General features: G+C 41.8%; 1 protein-coding gene across 2 annotated transcripts in view; it reads left to right on the plus strand.

Moving 5' to 3' along the window:
- Window positions 1-18792, plus strand: part of LOC126213297 (uncharacterized) — an 86808-nt gene that overhangs the window by 61358 nt on the left and 6658 nt on the right. The gene's annotated exons all lie outside the window — the stretch shown is intronic.

Raw genomic sequence — 18792 nt, forward strand, 5'->3', positions numbered from 1 at the left:
AGCGGTTTGAAGGCTTCCGTCTAGTCACTCACTGATCAGTCTGGCCTGACAACGGAAGACAGCAAAATGAAAGCTGAAATTTTAAATTTAGGATCGTACAAACATACTGCCGTTTGAGTCTCGTACAGATTCCCGTATGGAAGACGTAGTGATAGACATCGCTGGGGTTGTGAAGCAGCTGAATGGGTTGGAAATAAATAAATCGCCAGGTCCTGATGGGATTCCAATTAGGTTTTACGGAGAGTACTCTACTGTATTGGCTCCTTACTTAGCTTGCATTTATCGCGAATCTCTTGCCTGACTTGAAGACCCGAGCGACTCGAAAAAAGCGCAGGTGACACCTGTATACAAGAAGGGCAGAAGGACGGATCCTAAAAATTACGGACCAATATCCTTAACATCGGTTTGTTGCAGGATTATCGAACATATTCTCAGTTAGAATATAATGAATTTCCTTGAGACAGAGAAGTTGCTGTCCGTGCATCAGCACGGCTTTAGAAAGCATCGCTCCTGCAAAACGCAACTCGCCCTTTTTTCACATGATATGGATGGAGGGTATCAGATGGGTGCCATATTCCTTGCCTCCCGGAAAGCGTTTGACTTGGTGCCCCACTGCAGACTCCTAACTACGGTACGAGCATATGGGATTGGTTCCCAATTATTTGAGTGGCTGAAAGACTTCTTAAGTAATAGAACCCAGTACGTTGTCCTCCATAGTGAGTGTTCGTCGGAGGTGAGGGTATCGTCTGGAGTGCCCCAGGGTAGTGTGGTAGGTCCGCTGTTGTTTTCTATCTACATAAATTATCTTTGGATAGGGTGGATAGCAATGTGCGGCTGTTTGCTGATGATGCTGTGGTGTACGGGAAGGTGTCGTCGTTGAGCGACTGTAGGAGGATACGAGATAACTTGGACAGGATTTGTGATTGGTGTAAAGAATGGCAGCTAACTCTAAATATAGATAAATGTAAATTAATGCAGATGAATAGGAAAAAGAATCCCGTAATGTTTGAATACTCCATTAGCAGTGTAGCGCTTCACACAGTCACATCGGTTAAATATTTGGGCGTAACATTGCAGAGCTATATGAAGTGGGACAAGCATGTAATGGCAGTTGTGGGGAAGGCGGATAGTCATCTTCGGTTCATTGGTAGAATTTTGGGAAGATGTAAAGGAGACCGCTTATAAAACACTAATATGAACTATTCTTGAGTACTGCTCAAGTGTTTGGGATCCCTATCAGGTCGGATTGAGGGAGGACATAGAAGCAATTCAGAGGTGGGCTGCTAGATTTGTTACTGGTAGGTTTGATCATCACACAAGTGTTACAGAAATGCTTCAGGAACTCGGGTGGGAGTCTCTGGAGGAAAGGAGGCGTTCTTTTCATGAACTGCTACTGAGGAAATTTAGAGAACCAGAATTTGAGGTTGACTGCAGTACAATTTTACTGCCGCCAACTTATATTTCACGCAAAGACCCCAAAGATAAGATAAGAGAGATTAGGGCTCGTACAGAGGCATATAGGCAGTCATTTTTCCCTCGTTCTGTTTGGGAGTGGAACAGGGAGAGAAGATGCTAGTTGTGGTACGAGGTACCTTCCGCCAAGCACCGTATGGTGGATTGCGGAGTATGTATGTAGATGTAGATTTATTTATTTATTTATTTATTTATTTATTGGTGTCCCACAAGGTTCTGTTTTGGCTCCACTCCTTTTTCATCTGTGCTCTTATGACCGTCCAGAGCCAAAGTCCAGAAAATTTATTTGCTCTAATGATACTGCTTTGATTGCTCAGGATAATAGCTTCAGGGAAGCTAAAGCAATGCTTAACATTAGATTTGGTGTTGGATGAATACTTCAAACATAATTCTCTTTGACCGTATCTTTGAAAGCCTGTAAAAGAAACTGAGCAAATTACAAACTTTACATCACATTTAGAGAGCAGGCTCTCATATACTGCAACATTTGAAAACACCTAGGTGTGATCTACACAGGTCATTTACATGCAGAACCCAAATATTGAATGTGGTGGCTAAAATCATAAGTTGGAACACTGTGCTCTCTACAAATCAGCAGGGGCTGCTTAGGGGACCATTACAAGATCCCTCAGCCCATCTGCTTTAGCTCTTTCATACTCAATCACAGATGCTCCTGTTCTTACTTGCAAAACAGTGTGCCAGCAGCCATGTCGTCAGGTACAAGGTAATTCAAAGTTGGCAGTCAATGTGTTAAATTACTGCTCGCACTAAAATAATTGATACACAGCTCAGTTAAATGTAGCTCATAATAGAGTCTATTTACCCCCCACACACACACACTGGCTACTGTCTCTTAGTAATATTATTTTATTTAAAAACTGCAGCCAGATAGCCATATACAGTTACTTTGTTTAAGAATTTACATTTACATTACCCATTTTTGCATATTCATTTATCGATTTCACTCTTTTACTGCACAGTTCTATGTGATATTGTTCACAGGCTTCGTTACACAGTTCACATACACATGTTGTGGTTGGGTCGATATAAGTTTTGTTTTTGCAAATTAGATGATGAAAGCAGTGTATAGAAAATCTAGTTAAGACATGTCACAGTTCGAAGTTTGGTTGCTGTCCGTGAGCGGTTCGTCATTGCTTCGGTGCCATAGAACGCCGGCCATACCTTTTCTCATTTGTCCTCCATGATCTTCAGTTGATTTCTGGAAGCCCTGGCATGTGGCATCATATATCGAAGTTTGATGTCTTCAATTATGAATGTCTCTCTCGCTAGCAGGTACAGTAGTCTAGATCTTGTTGTCTTTGAGAGACCTAGTGCTCTTTTTAGATAAGTTTATTTTACCTTTTCTAGATTTTTTTCTGTCAGGTGGTCCCATATAACCTCCATCCCATAGGCCAGGATTGGCAAGATTTTTGCGTTGAATAATTTCATGGCCATTTCTAGATTGAGTAGGTGGATGTTTTTGGATGTCCTGTATTGCTATTATTGCATGGGCTGCACGTTCTGTTGTATGTTTTGTGAAACATTTGGCTCTTGGTTGCAATGTCACCTGTAGGTATTTAAAGTCTGATGAGATTTTTATTTTTTGTCCTGTGATGTTGATCTCCCACATTCTTGGGTGTCTTGCCTCCTTTTCTGAAAATCATCATTTCTGTTTTGTTATGTTTATGTGTAGTTCGTGTTCACTGCACCATTTGTCTATTTTCTCAATGATTTTCTGCAGCTTCTGTATATCTGTTGAACCTATGACTATGTTGTCAGCGTATGCATATACGTGTACATCTTCTCTCTTAGTAATATAACACCACCACCATCCAGAAGAATATCAGTCATTGCTGAAGGTGTGGACAAGAACAAGAAACAACTCAAAATTACCAATTCGTACAGAACTGTCGTCATCGGAATCTCAGTGATTGATATCGAGAAAAACATTGTGGTGCACACCAAGCAATATGCAGAACAGTGGTTTCAACACGCAAGATGCCTGGAACAGTGGCAGGTGCAAACTTCCTCAGTGCGTCACGAACTGATTAAAACTTCCTGGGGGTCACCAGATAGTTTTCATCTATATGGATGACAATGACACACACTGAATCAGATGAAAACTGACAAGGGCAGATGAAGAGCATTGCTGCACCAATTGGGTTGGAAGTCCCTACTTCAATGTAAGTGTGTGAATAACAGCAAACTGTATGAAGGGGGACCCAAAAGTAATGGAAATTGGGCTGCAGTTGGGAGGGAGAGTGGGGGAACCCATTGTTCGACCTGGTGTCCGTTACGGTCACGCCACCTGAGTCAATGTGCGAATTTTTTTCACTGTGAGTGCATGGGTTCGCCTGTGAGAGTTTTTTTAGTTAAACATTTTTACCATTTCAGCAAAAACGTGATGGCAGATTGTCGAGGGCAACGCAAGGCTGTGAAATTTTGTTTCCTGTTGGGGAAATCGGCTGCAGAAACTATTGTAATGCTTAACACTGCATATGGGGATTCTGCCCTAAGTAAAACCAGTGTCTACAAGTGGTTTTCACATTTTAAAAATGGAGAAGTGTAAATTAAAGGCCTTCCCCATTCAGGACACTCCTCAATGTTCAGAAGTGAAGAAACCGAAGACAAAATCAATGCCCACGTTCGTGAAGACCATCACCGAATCATTAATCGACTCTGTGAGATATCTGGAATATCATGGAGTTCAATTCAGGGGATTTTATCTGAAGATTTGCACATGAGAAGGGTTACGGCCAAATTTGTCCCTCGCCTTCTCACAGACAAGCAATGGTAGCGGCGACTTCAGGCGTGTTTAGAGCTTCAAAATCAGCTCAAAGAGGACACTGAAATTTTTTCCAAGGTGATTACTGGCGATGAATCATTGTACTGTGGATACGATCCTGAAACAAACCAGCAATCAAGCCAGTGGAAGAGAAGTGGCTCTCCTGGTCCCAAAAGAGCTCACCAAGTGAAGTCAACCATCAGAGTCGATGCTCTTTTGTTTCTTTGATTGCAGAGGTGTTGTGTACACAAAGTTGGTTCCCCTGGGTCAAACTGTCAACCAGGAGTTTTACTAGCAGGGTCTGGAAAGATTGATGGAGAGTAACTGGAAGAAAAAGGCAGATCTGTCGGGCACAGGCAACCGATTCTTCCATCGTGACAATGCACAGGTCCACACCGCCCTCTCCGTAAAGCAGTTTTTGGCCCAAAAAGGCGTGACACCGATTGTCCACCTCCCCTACTCGCTGGATCTAGCCAATTTCTTTTCGTTCCCCAGACTCGAGAGGGACACGAAAGGAAAGTGTTTTGCCACTGTCGAGGAGGTAAAACAAAAATCCCTGGACGGCATAAAGAACATCCCAATAAGTGAATTTAAAAGCTGTTTTGAGCAATGGAAGGATTGTTTGAAGAAGTGTGTTGTGGTCAATGGAGAATACTTTGAAGGTGATCCGAATCTGGTTTAAAAATATTAAGAAATAAAGACATTATGACGAATTCCAAGCTAACTTCCTGATATCTGCGATCCGTTTCTTTCGACCGCTACTTAGTGTTGTCGCCACCTGTCGGCGAATGGCGGAAGCAAAGTTGTACACCTTGTAGATCTCGATCAGTACACCCGTGCAAAATTATGCCTCCCCCTGCTATAATACCTGGAGAGTCAACAATGTTCCTGGGTGCATTACATGTTCCCATCTGTCGTCATACATGGCTACGCCCAGTATCACCACTCGGACACTGAATCTGCTCTTATATCAGAACAGCAGATGACCCCAGTCTCTGTGCCAAGGGCACAGTCACAGACGGTGCTGCAAGTACGAGGGTGTCAACGGAACACAACATTCTGGTTGTCGGGTTAAGAAACCACCCCCATACAAGTGCTGTGCCGCTCTGGACTGAGAGATTGCCTTGCAGTCCTGTTAAATGTGGTTGCAATTGCATCCACTGTTTGACGTGGATCCCTCGTTGCCTGTTGCACAGTGTAATCTGCATCTCCTGCTATAGTTGACTGTGGTCAGCCACCTCATCTGTTTTGAGCAACGGTGCCCGCAGTCCAGAATGCTCCCCACGCACGAGAAACAGTGCTGTGACCAGTACCACACTCCTCAGTTACACTCCTTCCAGTTTCCAGATGATTCTTCCCATCCAGATGTTGCCACCCGGTCACGTCGTATTGGACGACACCGCCGCAGTGCACCGTAACTGCTCACTGACTGACACGCACAGTCTTTTCCCCTTCTTTCATTCCCTCGTGTTGCGGGGCCAGCCCCATTTGGCGCCGAAGTCGTGCTGACCTTGTGTCACGTGATGACACGCCTGTGCACGTCAGGGAGAGCTCTGGCAACGTGCTCCTGCACTTTCGTTTGACACTAGTTCATATGTTTTATCCAGCTTGTTCTTATGTATTGCAGAGCAGTGCCGTTAATAATTACAGGATTTGAAAGTCAGCGCCCAAACATTGATTTCCAAAGGCAATATGACACAGTTCCCAAATAAGGAAAAACTAAAAAGAAATCACCTTTGAAGACTTCTAACAAGGGAAACTCCCCACCACATCACCCTCAGATTTGGTGGTAAATTGACCCATTGGATAGCTTGTCAGAAACTGCACACAGATCAAACAGGAAGAAGGTGTATTCAAATGTGGACAAAAGAAGCAAAATAGAAATAATGAATGGTTCAAATATAGTGTGTGCAATATCGAGCAATGTCAATGGCCATTGTGTAGTGGTTTTATGGTCACGGTGATAGACTGCCAATCGGGGTTCAAATCTCCCTCATACCTATCTCTCTCTCCCCCCCCCCCCTGCCCCCCCCCCCCAACACACACACACACACACACACACACACACACACACACACACACACACACACACACACACACACACAAAATTACAAACTCTTCATCCAGTCAGTTAACGTGTCTGTTCTCCTTCTCTACTCTTGGCAATTGTCATATTATACATTGGTTACAGAATATGAGTCATGTGGTGCGAATATATTACCATCACAAATAAATGTGATGAATAAAAAGAGTAAGCGAGATGCTGCACAGACCTCTCACTGAATTGAAACAACAAATAAACGGGTGTGGACTATGTTACAGTGAAGGAATTCAATAGTCAAAACTTCCAAAACAGAACACAAGAGGTACTTGTGTAGAACAAGTAGGAGGTACTTATGTCGGGAGGTCCCTTAGTTAGATATTGCTGTTGCAAACGTACATTACACCACGACATATACACAGATTTGAATACAGCAAACAGACACACCAATGACTGGACAAACAATTCATTCTTCTTCTTCTTCTTCTTCTTCTTTTCTTTTGTGTGTGTGTGTGGGGGGGGGGGGGTTGAAAATGAAGGAGATTTGAACACCCCTTGTTGCAGTCTAAACCGTGACCACACAACCATGACACGATTGTCATTAGTGTCACTGGATATTGCACATATTAAATTTGAACCATTGCCTATTTCTATTTTGCTTCTTTTTTCCACAGTTCCTGTTTTCATGCCTGATCTGTGTTCAGTTTTTGATGGGCTATCCAGTGGGCCATTTTGCCATCAAATCTGATGAGGATGCGATGGGGAGCCCTCATAAACTGTGTCACATTCAAAGCACTATACATATTTCAGTGAAATCACCGGTAGCTAAGTTGCTAGCGTATTAGTCCAGTAATCACAAAGTCAGTACTTTGATTCGCACTAGAACCAACTTTTATTTTCCAGAATGAGAGTTTCACTCTGCAGTGGAGTGTGCGCTGATATGAAACTTTCTGGCAGATTAAAACTGTGTGCCGGACCGAGACTCGAACTCGTCTGCCTTTGGCGGGAAAGTGCTGGACCATCTGAACTGCCCGAGCATGACTCACAACCTGTCCTCACAGCTTCAATTCTGCCACTACCTCATCTCCTACTTTCCAAACTTCACAGAAGCTCTTTTGCGAATTGTTCCGGTTTGCAAGAGGTACTGGCAGAATTGAAGCTGTGAGGACAGGTCGTGATTCATGCTTGTACTTTTTTTTTTTTTTTAATTATAATCACATGCAAATAAATTAAAATTCAGTACAGGCATACCAAATCACTTACTGTTGAATATGATCTACATCTACATACATACTCTGAAAGTCACCATATGGTGCATGACAGAGGGTGCCTTGTACCACTACTAGTCATTTCCCTACTGATTCCACTCACTACTAGAGCAAGGGAAAATAACTGTCCACATGTCTCTATAGGTGCCCTGGTTTCTCTCATTCACCTTTGTGGTCCTTACATGAAATGTACGTCGGTGGCAGTAGAATCATTCTCCAGCCAGCTTCCAATGCCGATTCTCTAAATTGTCACAATAGCGCTTTGTGAAAAGAATGTTATCTTCCTTCCAGGAATACCAAGAAATACCCATTTGATTTCACAAAGTACCTACTGATAACCGAGCGAGGTGGCGCAGTGGTTAGCACACTGGACTCGCATTCGGGAGGACGACGGTTCAATACCGTCTCCGGCCATCCTGCTTTAGGTTTTCCGTGATTTCCCTAAATCGTTTCAGGCAAATGCCGGGATGGTTCCTTTGAAAGGGCATGGCCGATTTCCTTCCCAATCCTTCCCTAACCCGAGCTTGCGCTCCGTCTCTAATGACCTCGTTGTCGACGGGACGTTAAACAGTAACCACCACCACCACCACCTACTGATAACAAGTCTAGCAGCGTGTCTTTGAACTGAATGTACATCAGTAATACTGCACAAGCTCTAGAGCTAAAAAAGTATTTTATTTTCTCTTTGATGTCTTGCTTTTTTGTACCAGATTTTAATTTACCGTGAGTACTGGCATTTTCATGCCATTAGCAGTTAAAAATAAAAGATGTTATTTCTGTTAAAAAATATGATACAGTATTTGCTAACAAACATTTCCTTTTGATAATAAACGTAGAATTAAAATAATTTCTATGTGAATATCATAAGGATGGACCAAACAAGACTGACCAACCAACTTCTCAACCACTGGAAGAGCAGGAAGACCGTGACACTGTGGCTCGCAGAAGTCGAGAAAGATATCCAGGAACTGAACATTACTGAAGGTGACATTAAAAACCGAGCACTTCTCAGAAGGATACTAAAAGAAATGAGGTTTCAGGACAGACCGGCGTCCTTTGGACAAAGGAGAGAAGGGAGAAACAGCCAGAGAATGCGGGATTACTGGGCAAACATCAAGTCTCTCTCCAGGCTGAAAAGTTGAATATCGTGGTTCTTAGCTGGCACATTCAAAAGGAGAAGAAGAAGAATAGTGGGGAAAAAAGGAAGTTGCTATTAGCAAGAACCAAACCTGTGACTTTCGAATTACCAAAAATGTCATTGAAAATGCCAAAAACTTTGTCGTTAACAACACTCAGAAAACTTCTAACCTTCAAAGGTGCTTTCTTATTTTATTCATTTATTTGTTTTTAACTACCAAACTGCTGTCCCAGAACCTTGTACTAGTTGCAGGTTGCCTACCTAGGGGCTTCCAGGGGCAACAGAAATTTATTTTTCAGTATTTCATATAATGATTCATTGGTTTGAAAAATTTAAAATGCTGACATAATCTAGTCATTAAGAACTGTAACCTTACATTAAAAGTATAACACAATGAGACAAGTTGCTGCTCAACATACAGCATAGAGTTTTTGTATGTCCACCCTTGTGCCAGGAGGTCTGAGGGACTATGGCCGTTCATTATTGTAAGAAAATGGCCAGTTATTGCATAGCTACCAAGTTTGGCACTTCAATGTACCATCTTCACGCCTTCTTAGGGTTGTGGACCACTGCGACTGCGGCTGGGATGGAGCCTCTCCACCGTTTCTAGGCCCCCGGTTAACATACAATACAATACAATTATGGTTAGAGAATGTTTTGTTAGTCTTGAAGCAGCATAAATGACAGTGCACAAATACCCAGACTTGGTTTGTCCAGTATTTGAGAATGAGAGCACTCTGTCAGTTCCAACAAACTTTATACTTAATTTCAAGCCTTCCCAAATTTTTCACAATTACATGCGTAATGTAACATATTTAACAGATTGACTCATTTGAAGCTGTTTTATACGTGGGAGTTCAGTTGTTTAAGGAATCGGGCGTTCCCTTTTTAATCAAGGTTTATTTCTGAATGAGAGTGAGAAAGATGTGCAAATGTTGCAATCTGTCTGCACCTCTGCCCCCAGTATGCTTTAAGTGTGACACCATTTGCAGCCGTGTCATCTGCCTGCTTGCTGAACTGCAAGGGTTTATCATGTGTAAGAAAATTGAGTCACTGTCGGACTGTGTGGTACTATGTGTAATTTGATTTTTGAGTGCAAGAAACTCCAGTGTGCTGTACAAAACAAGCTGCGTGGCTTGCTGTTGGAATATTTCCTTGGTCTTTATTTCCCTAATGGGTATGTTAGGCCTACGATTGTATACATCGCAAGAGACTGCTCAGCTGTTTAAGGGAGTTTGGCTTGGCAGAGAAACTCGTCAGTCTGATACAGATCTGTCTGAGCAAAGCACATGCAAAGATGAAGATTGGAAATAGTGAAACTGAGGAATTTGAAATTGCGACAGAACTTGGGCAAGGGCCGGCCACTGTGGCCGATCGGTTCTAGGTGCTTCAGTCCGGTACCGCGCTGCTGCTACGGTCGCAGGTTCGAATCCTGCCTCGGGAATGGATGTGTGTGATGTCCTTAGGTTAGCTAGGTTTAAGTAGTTCTAAGTTTTAGGGTACTGATGACCTCAGCAGTTAAGTCCCATAGTGTTCAGAGCCATTTGAACTCAGGCAAGGAGATGGGTTGTCCCCTATCCTGTTCAACTTTGCCCTCGAGAAGATCGTACGCGAGACCTTCCAAGAGAATGAAGGGATTGAAATTGTAGGAAAGAGACTGGAAAACTTAGCCTATGCAGATGACATCTGTTTACTCTCTAGGTCTGAAGAGTAGTTGGAGCAGATGACAAGAGCACTAAAGGAGACTGCCAGCAAATTTGGGCAAAACATAAATGAAGCCAAGACAGAGTACCTCGTTATGATGCATGGTCAAAGTCAGACTGCTGATCATCTACAATCACTGCAGGTGGAAGACCAGTCCTACAAGAGATTCCACGAATTTAGATACCTAGGGGCACTTTTCACTGATAACTCGTCATGTGAAGCAGAGATCAATGCCAGAATAGAAGCAAGAAACCGATCTTACCACAGCCTAGCACAACTGGTTCGGTCCAGATATCTCTCCAGACAGTTCAGTATTCAACTGTACAAAACCCTGATCCAGCCTGTTGTTCTATATGGTTGTGAGACATGGAGTATCCAGATACAGGACTTCCGTAAGCTCCTCGTCTTTTGAGGGAAAGTGCTTCGGAAGATCTTTGCTCCAGTTCTGGATGCAGACACAGGGGAATGACGGATCAGACACAACCGAGAGCTTGAGGAACTATACCAGCAGCCCAAAGCCAAACGGATGCAGTGGGCCAGTTATGTGGCCCGGATGGAAGATCACAGATGGCCTCGGAAGCTCTCGGACTTCACATCTACAGGAAAGAGCCTCCCAGGGAGACCCGAGAAGCATTGGAGGGATGGCATCCATGAAGATTTAAACCAAGCATCAATAGATGTGGATGGATGGCAGATAGCAGCAATGGACAGAATACAATGGAGGAGGAAACTTGTAGCAGTGTGCTGTCCACTGGGCCTGATCACATAGAAGAAGAAGAAAAACGGGCATGTTAGGAATAGGTTGTCGAATCAGTCCAGTAGTTAGTCCCTAACTTCTGTATCTTGCTAAGTTCTGTGCAGTACCGATGCTGTGGGTGCCCTGTTTCTCAGTGTCCTCAAACCATGACACAGCTTTTCTCCTGTGGGCTTTGATGTGTTGCGTCAAAGGTGCTGAAAGACTTTTCTTGTTCCAGTGCAAACACACACAGAGAAACATAGAATGTAGGTGCTGCGTTTATGCAAAAACACTATTTTTTTCTTTTTGCTGAAACATGTTTCAGCACCTCTGTGCCATCACCAGTGGGCTTTGTTTATTGAAAACTGTAGAAAGTGAACATATTTTAGGTTGTAACTGATCTAACGAAGTGAGACCTAAAAAAAGTTTTTGTTTGTTTTGCTTCTTACCCAATAGCAACAGATTTAAAAATACTGAAATTGAGCCACAGCCTATACCACAAACTGATGGTAAAAGAGAACTGTTCTTTCAAGAACAGTTGTTGTTGTTGTTGGTTGTTGTTGTTGTTGTGGTCTTCAGTCCAGAGACTGGTTTGATGCAGCTCTCCGTGCTACTCTGTCCTGTGCAAGCTTCTTCATCTCCCAGTACGTACTGCAGCCTACATCCTTCTGAATCTGCTTAGTGTATTCATCTCTTGGTCTCCCTCTACAATTTTTCCCTCCACGCTGACCTCCAGTACTAAATTGGTGATCACTTGATGCCTCAGAACATGTCCTACCAAGTGATCCCTTCTTCTAGTCAAGTTGTGCCACAAATTTCCCTTCTCTCCAATTCTATTCAATACTTCCTCATTAGCTAAGTAATCTACCCATCTAATCTTCAGCATTCTTCTGTAGCACCACATTTCGAAAGCTTCTATTCTCTTCTTGTCCAAACTATTTATCGTCCACGTTTCACTTCCATACATGGCTACACTCCACACAAATACATTCAGAAAAGATTTCCTGACACTTAAATCTATACTTGATGTTAACAAATTTCTCTTCTTCAGCAACGCTTTCCTTGCCATTGCCAGTCTACATTTTATATCCTCTCTACTTCCACCATCATCAGTTATTTTACTCCCCAAATAGCAAAACTCCTTTATTACTTTGTGCCTCATTTCCTAATCTAATTCCCTCAGCATCACCCGATTTAATTTGACTACATTCCATTATCCTCTTTTTGCTTTTGTTGATGTTCATCTTATATCCTCCTTTCAAGACACTGTCCATTCCGTTCAACTGCTCTTCCAAGTCCTTTGCTGTCTCTGACAGAATTACAATGTCATCGGCGAACCTCAAAGTTTTTATTTCTTCTCCGTGGATTTTAATTCCTACTCTGAATTTTTCTTTTGTTTCCTTTACTGCTTGCTCAATATACAGATTGAATAACATCGGGGAGAGGCTACAACCCTGTCTCACTCCCTTCCCAACCACTGTTTCCCTTTGATGTCACTTGACTCTTATAACTGCCATCTGGTTTCTGTACAAATTGTAACTAGCCTTTTGCTCCCTGTATTTTACCCCTGTCACCTTCAGAATTTAAAAGAGAGTATTCCAGTCAACATTGTCAAAAGCTTTCTCTAAGTCTACACATGCTAGAAACATAGGTTTTTGTTTCCATAATCTATCTTGTAAGGTAATTCGTAGGTTCAGTATTGCCCTACATGTTCCAGCATTTCTAAGGAATCCAAACTGATCTTCCCCGAGGTCGGCTTCTACCAGTTTTTCCATTCATCTGTAAAGAATTCGTGTAAGTTTTTTGCAGCTGTGGCATATTACACTGTTAGTTTGATAAGTTTCACATCTGTCAACACCTGCTTCCTTTCGAACTGGAATTATTATATTCTTCTTGAAGTCTGAGGGTATTTCACCTGTCTCATACATCTTGCTCACCAGATGGTAGAGTTTTGTCAGGACTGGCTCTCCCAAGGCTATCAGTAGTTCTAATGGAATGTTGTCTACTCCCGGGGCCTTGTTTCAACTTAGGTCTTTCAGTGCTCTGTCAAACTCTTCATGCAGTATCATATCTCCCCTTTCATCTTCATCTACATTCCCTTCCATTTCCATAATATTGTCCTCAAGTACATCAGCCTTGTATAGACCCTCTATATGCTCCTTCCACCTTTCTGCTTTCCCTTCTTTGCTTAGAACTGGGTTTCCATCTGAGCTCTTGATATTCATACAAGTGGCTCTCTTTTCTCCAAAGGTCTCTTTGATTTTCCTTTAGGCAGTATCTATTTTACCCCTAGTGATATGCGTCTCTACATCCTTACATTTGTCCTCTAGCCATCCCTGCTTAGCCATTTTGCACTTCCTGTCGATCTCATTTTTGAGACGTTTGTATTCCTTTTTGCCTGCTTCATTTACTGCATTTTTATATTTTCTCCTTTCATCAATTAAATTCAATATCTTTTCTGTTACCCAAGGATTTCTATTAGCCCTCATCTTTTTACCTACTTGATCCCGTTCTACCTTCATTATTTCATCTCTCAAAGCTACCCATTCTTCTTGTACTGTATTTCTTTCTCCCATTCTTGTCAATCGTTCCCTAATGCTCTCCCTGAAGCTCTCTACAACCTCTGGTTCTTTTAGTTTATCCAGGTCCCATCTCCTCAAATTCCCACCTTTTTTGCAGTGTCTTCAGTTTCAAGTTGCAGTTCATAACCAATTGATTGTGGTCAGAGCCCACATCTGCCCCTGGAAATGTCTTACAATTTAAAACCTGGTTCCTAAATCTCTGTCTTACCATTATATAATCTATCTGAAACCTGTCAGTATCTCCAGGCTTCTTCCATGTATACAATCTTCTTTTATGATTCTTGAACCAAGTGTTAGCTATGAGTAAGTTATGCTCTGTGCAAAATTCTACCAGGCGGCTTTCCTCTTTCATTCCTTACTCCCATTCCATGTTCACCTACTATGTTTCCTTCTCTTCCTTTTCCTACTGTCAAGTTCCAGTCACCTATGACTGTTAAATTTTCATGTCCCTTCACTATCTGAAAATTTCTTTTATCTCATAATACATTTCATCAATCTCTTCGTTATCTGAGGAGCTAGTTGGTATATAAACTTGTACTGCTGTGGTAGGCATGGGCTTCGTATCTATCTTGGCCACAATAATGTGTTCACTATGCTGTTTGTAGTAGCTTATCCGCACTCCTATTTTCCTATTCATTATTAGAGCTACTCCTGCATTACCCCTATTTGATTTTGTATTTATAACCCTGTATTCACCTGACCGGAAGTCTTGTTCCTCCTGCCACCTAACTTCACAAATTCCCATTATATCTAACTTTAACCCATCCATTTCCCTTTTTAAATTTTCTAAGCTACATGCCCCGATTACGGGATCTGACATTCCACGCTCCGATCCGTAGAACGCCAGCTTTCTTTCTCCTGATAACGACGTCCTCCTGAGTAGTCTCCGCCCGGAGATACGAATGGGGGACTATTTTACCTCCGGAGTATTTTACCCAAGAGGGCGCCATCATCATTTAATCATACAGTAAAGCTGCATACCCTCGGGAAAAATTACAGCTGTAGTTTCCCCTTGCGTTCGCAGTACCAGAACAGCAAGGCCATTTTGGTTAGTGTTACAAGGCCAGATCAGTCAATCATCCAGACTGTTCCCCCTGCAACTACTGAAAAGGCTGCTGCCCCTCTTCAGCAACCACACGTTTGTCTGGCCTCTCCACAGGTACCCCTCCGTTATGGTTACACCTACGGTACGGCTATCTGTATGAGGCACCCAAACCTCCCCACCGACAGCAAGGTCCATGGTTCATGATGGGGAGGAGGGGGGGGGGGGGCGATTACAGTTACTATCTTCATATATAGTTAAAGGCTACTAGGCCACTGACCATTGTCTGTGCGAATGCGCACAGGTTGCCCGAACTCTTACGAGAATCGTCGCCTTTTCAGTTGTCGCCATTGAGGTATATCAACAACACCTGTCAACAGTTGAGGGCTCAATTAGTTATCATTTGTTCTGAAGAAGCTGCATGGTCATCAGTGGTATCTGTTCTATCAGGAACAGTCTCTATATTCATAGATACTATCATAGGTTTGCTGGTTAACATTCTGAGGTGAATTATTGTTTTAAGTTAAAAATCTGTCTGTGCTGGAACTTCCCTTTCGGAACCCTCCCTAGTATTCCCTCAACTGTTTGTCTAAAGTTTCTACAACTCTGTCCAGCAGAATCTGTGAGACACTTTTGTGTGCCACTGGCAGAAGTGACAATTCTCTGTAACTGTTGACATTGTGTTTGTCTCCTTTTTTATGTAGCAGGTGGATTAACATAAATTTTACTCTTCTGGAATCTTTCCAGTTTTTCAGATGTTTTCAAACAGCAGTTGTAGATCATTTATAACTGTTTGTTCTCACTATTTGAATAATTCTGCTGTAATGTAGTCTTCATCGCTTGCTTTGTTGTTTTCAGTGATTTGATGCCTTCACGAATTTCTTGCCCTGTTTGTGGGAAATCGTCCTTCAGATTTTGTGTTATTGCTGGAAATTCCAATTTATCTGTGGGAACTGGACAATTTAAGAGCCTGTCAAAAAATTCTGCTAGCATTTTGCAATTTTCTTTGTTATTTAGCACTATTTTGCCATTTTTGTCTTTGAAACAAATACTTGGTGCTAATAACTGGTACAATGGGATGTACCATCTGTCATGCAACCCATAGTGGTTTGGAGAGAGCAGATGTAGATGCTGATGCTCTTTAAGTCCATGTTGAAAGGTTTGGTCAAAATTTCTAGTATTATTTTTGGTAAAATTTTCTTCTATTTACATAAACTGAGCTTTCTCAAAGGTTCATTTGAGGTTTGGATTATTTTTGATGTTTCTTTTCTCTGTCATCTGAATTCTGCCATATGTTGTCCTTCTTTTTAATATCTCAATTTTTAACACTTTGTTCTTCAGACTCTTCATTCCACCATGTCTTCTTTTTACTCTTGGCCAGTAGTGAAGATTTCTCTGATACTTTAGTAATTTGTATCTGAAATTCATGAAAATCAACTTGTTTTGCTGTCTCAATTTCTTCTGTAATTTTTTCTGTATTTGCTATTGTAATATTAGCTGCAGTGACGTTGTCTGATCTCTCCTTGGTTGTAATTTTGTTATTGTTGTTACTGTATGGAGTTAAGAAACACACTGTAGTATATACATACACCATTTACTCCAGATTGATATTTAAGAATGCTAGTGTAATCATAGTCTGAAACCAAGCAAAGCAGGAAATGTTGTGTCTAATTATCTCTCTCCTCAACATAACCTTTGAGTTATTGGAGAGGCCAATTCTTTATCATGTCACAGGTACCACGGATAAAATAAATTCCAGTTGAGCAGGATGGCTTCAAAAAATTTGGAGTTACTGCAATCAGATACAGTCTCTTACAGTGTTGGTAGAATCTGGATCTTGGAAAGGCATCAAATCAGCAGGAGCCTCTGTGCAGATAATGGCAACTTATGATAAAGTATAGAAAGAAGACATGATGCTCAAGTTTGTTCAAGTAATCCCTAGTCATAAACTAGAAAGTTTACCTAATATTGTGTGCTCTAATCGAAGGATTTCAATTTGTTTTTTGAACCTTGAAAGCCGTGCTCAAAGATCACTACTGGCAGACATTCTGTTTAATTTCTGTGTCCATGCCACACCAACTACCATCTCCAAGGCACATTGATGGAAGATTAAGAAAAGGGCTTGTTCACTGGTGCACCATTTTTTTTCCTCTGTTGAGGGCCGATCTACGAATACTCGAATCAGCCATAGTGTGTGGAATAAAACTTTCAGTAAAACATGAGACCTGTCCATCATCCTAACCTCCTACCTAAAGCATTGTGGAGAGGAAGTGAATGGTCAGTGGATTGCTCGGCTCTTGTATTCTGTTTAAATAATCGGCCACTTGTGAAGCAGGCAGTGCATAATAAAGGTGTTTTTTTCATATGATTGGTGTAATTTAACATATACAGATCACGTGTTTGTGTCAACATAGTATAATGTCCTTGCTAAACATATTTCCCTGGCAATACATTATAATAACTCAGTCATACTGGAATGTAAATTTTCAAGTGCTTCAGCAAGAATGTGAAGCTTATTTGCAAGTCAAATTTTCTTAGAGCAGGAGATGGCACATTACAAGTAACAGTACTTACCTTTGTGCTCTGCTGGAAAAGAAATGCAGCACCCTCAAGGACACGGCCAGTTTACTGACAAGTTAAGTGAAAGGTATTGTAGTAGTGTACAATAACAGGTTCAGATAAAAAAAAAACACAAATCACAGAAAAAGGTGCCCAAACACATCAATACACACTGTACACTCCCCTCCCCCCTTCCTCACGCCACCCCGGTAGCAACATGGGCATGTATTGTTGCGTGCAGTGATCGTTAAGGGGTCAGTTGGCATCCTGTGAGAGACTGTCTGAGCGTCTTGCACCTTTTGTCGCAGTTCGGCAATGGTTTTTGCAGGTCCTAGAGCAGTGGTTCCCAACCTTTCTTAGACCATTACCCCAGAGTGCATCAGACATTAGCTAGTACCCTCCCCTCCCCCCCCCCCCTTTTCTGCTATCTCTTGCCCCTGCCCCTTCCCCGTCCCCCACTAATCTCCCACATTATGACCAACCTACACTCCTGACTAAACAGTAGAATGAAATACTTTTATTTTTGTTTTTTAAATGATGAAAGATGAATGATATAAGGGGCGTTCAAAAAGAAATGAGCCGGTGGCATAATTACGGAAACCAGTTCCTGTATGTTTTTGGGTTTGTCCGGATCCATTTGATGACATAGTGTACATTGTTCTACTTCAGTTTATATATTATAGATTAAAATTATGATATGTGTTTATGTGACAAACAGTTGTATACCTGATTTTACAAAAATTGTGCAGAGGTGCTTTAAAGGAAATTTCCATGTGATACATTGAATAGTAGTTAGTGTAAGTAGAAAATAAATCATGTTCACATAAATTTACATGCATAATAGAATGTGAAGTGTATAGAGTCATTTAGTAGACTGATGTATCGAGTTCTACAATTTGTGGGTTATAAAGGCTCCTTTGAAGAAAAAAAAAATTGTTTACTACTACTACTACTACTACTACTACTACTACTAGGCTAATTACTGTTTAGCTCTACAGGACCTTTATACTGAAATGTTTCCCACACCACCTCGTATCGTCTTTCTATGTGTGTGAGTAACTGTATGTTCACTGTTGTGGGTAAATACATACAGCGTACACAGGGCGATGTGTGAAACTGATAGCGATTACACACTTCCGCTGTCGTAGAAATCTGCTCCAGATGCTGCAAATACTGTGTTGAGCCGAAAGTGGCAACCAAAGTACGGAGAAATATTCTTCGGGGCTCTGTTGTATAGCAATCAGATTGCTTTCAGTTCTGAGAAATGTCCAGGTACTATTGTGGATTTTAATGTTCCATGAAATGACTTCTTTTCCGAAGAAAACATCAAACTATTTCACTAGATATGATGGTAGTATCTGTTCCCGAAAGAACAGTTACCGTGGATGACCATGCAGCTTTGCTAGAAATGAAATGATAATTAAATGGACACCCTAGCTGCAAACAGGCGTTGATGTACTTCAT

This window comes from Schistocerca nitens, chromosome 11 (assembly GCF_023898315.1).
Source record: "Schistocerca nitens isolate TAMUIC-IGC-003100 chromosome 11, iqSchNite1.1, whole genome shotgun sequence".
In the NCBI taxonomy this organism is placed as follows: domain Eukaryota; kingdom Metazoa; phylum Arthropoda; class Insecta; order Orthoptera; family Acrididae; genus Schistocerca; species Schistocerca nitens.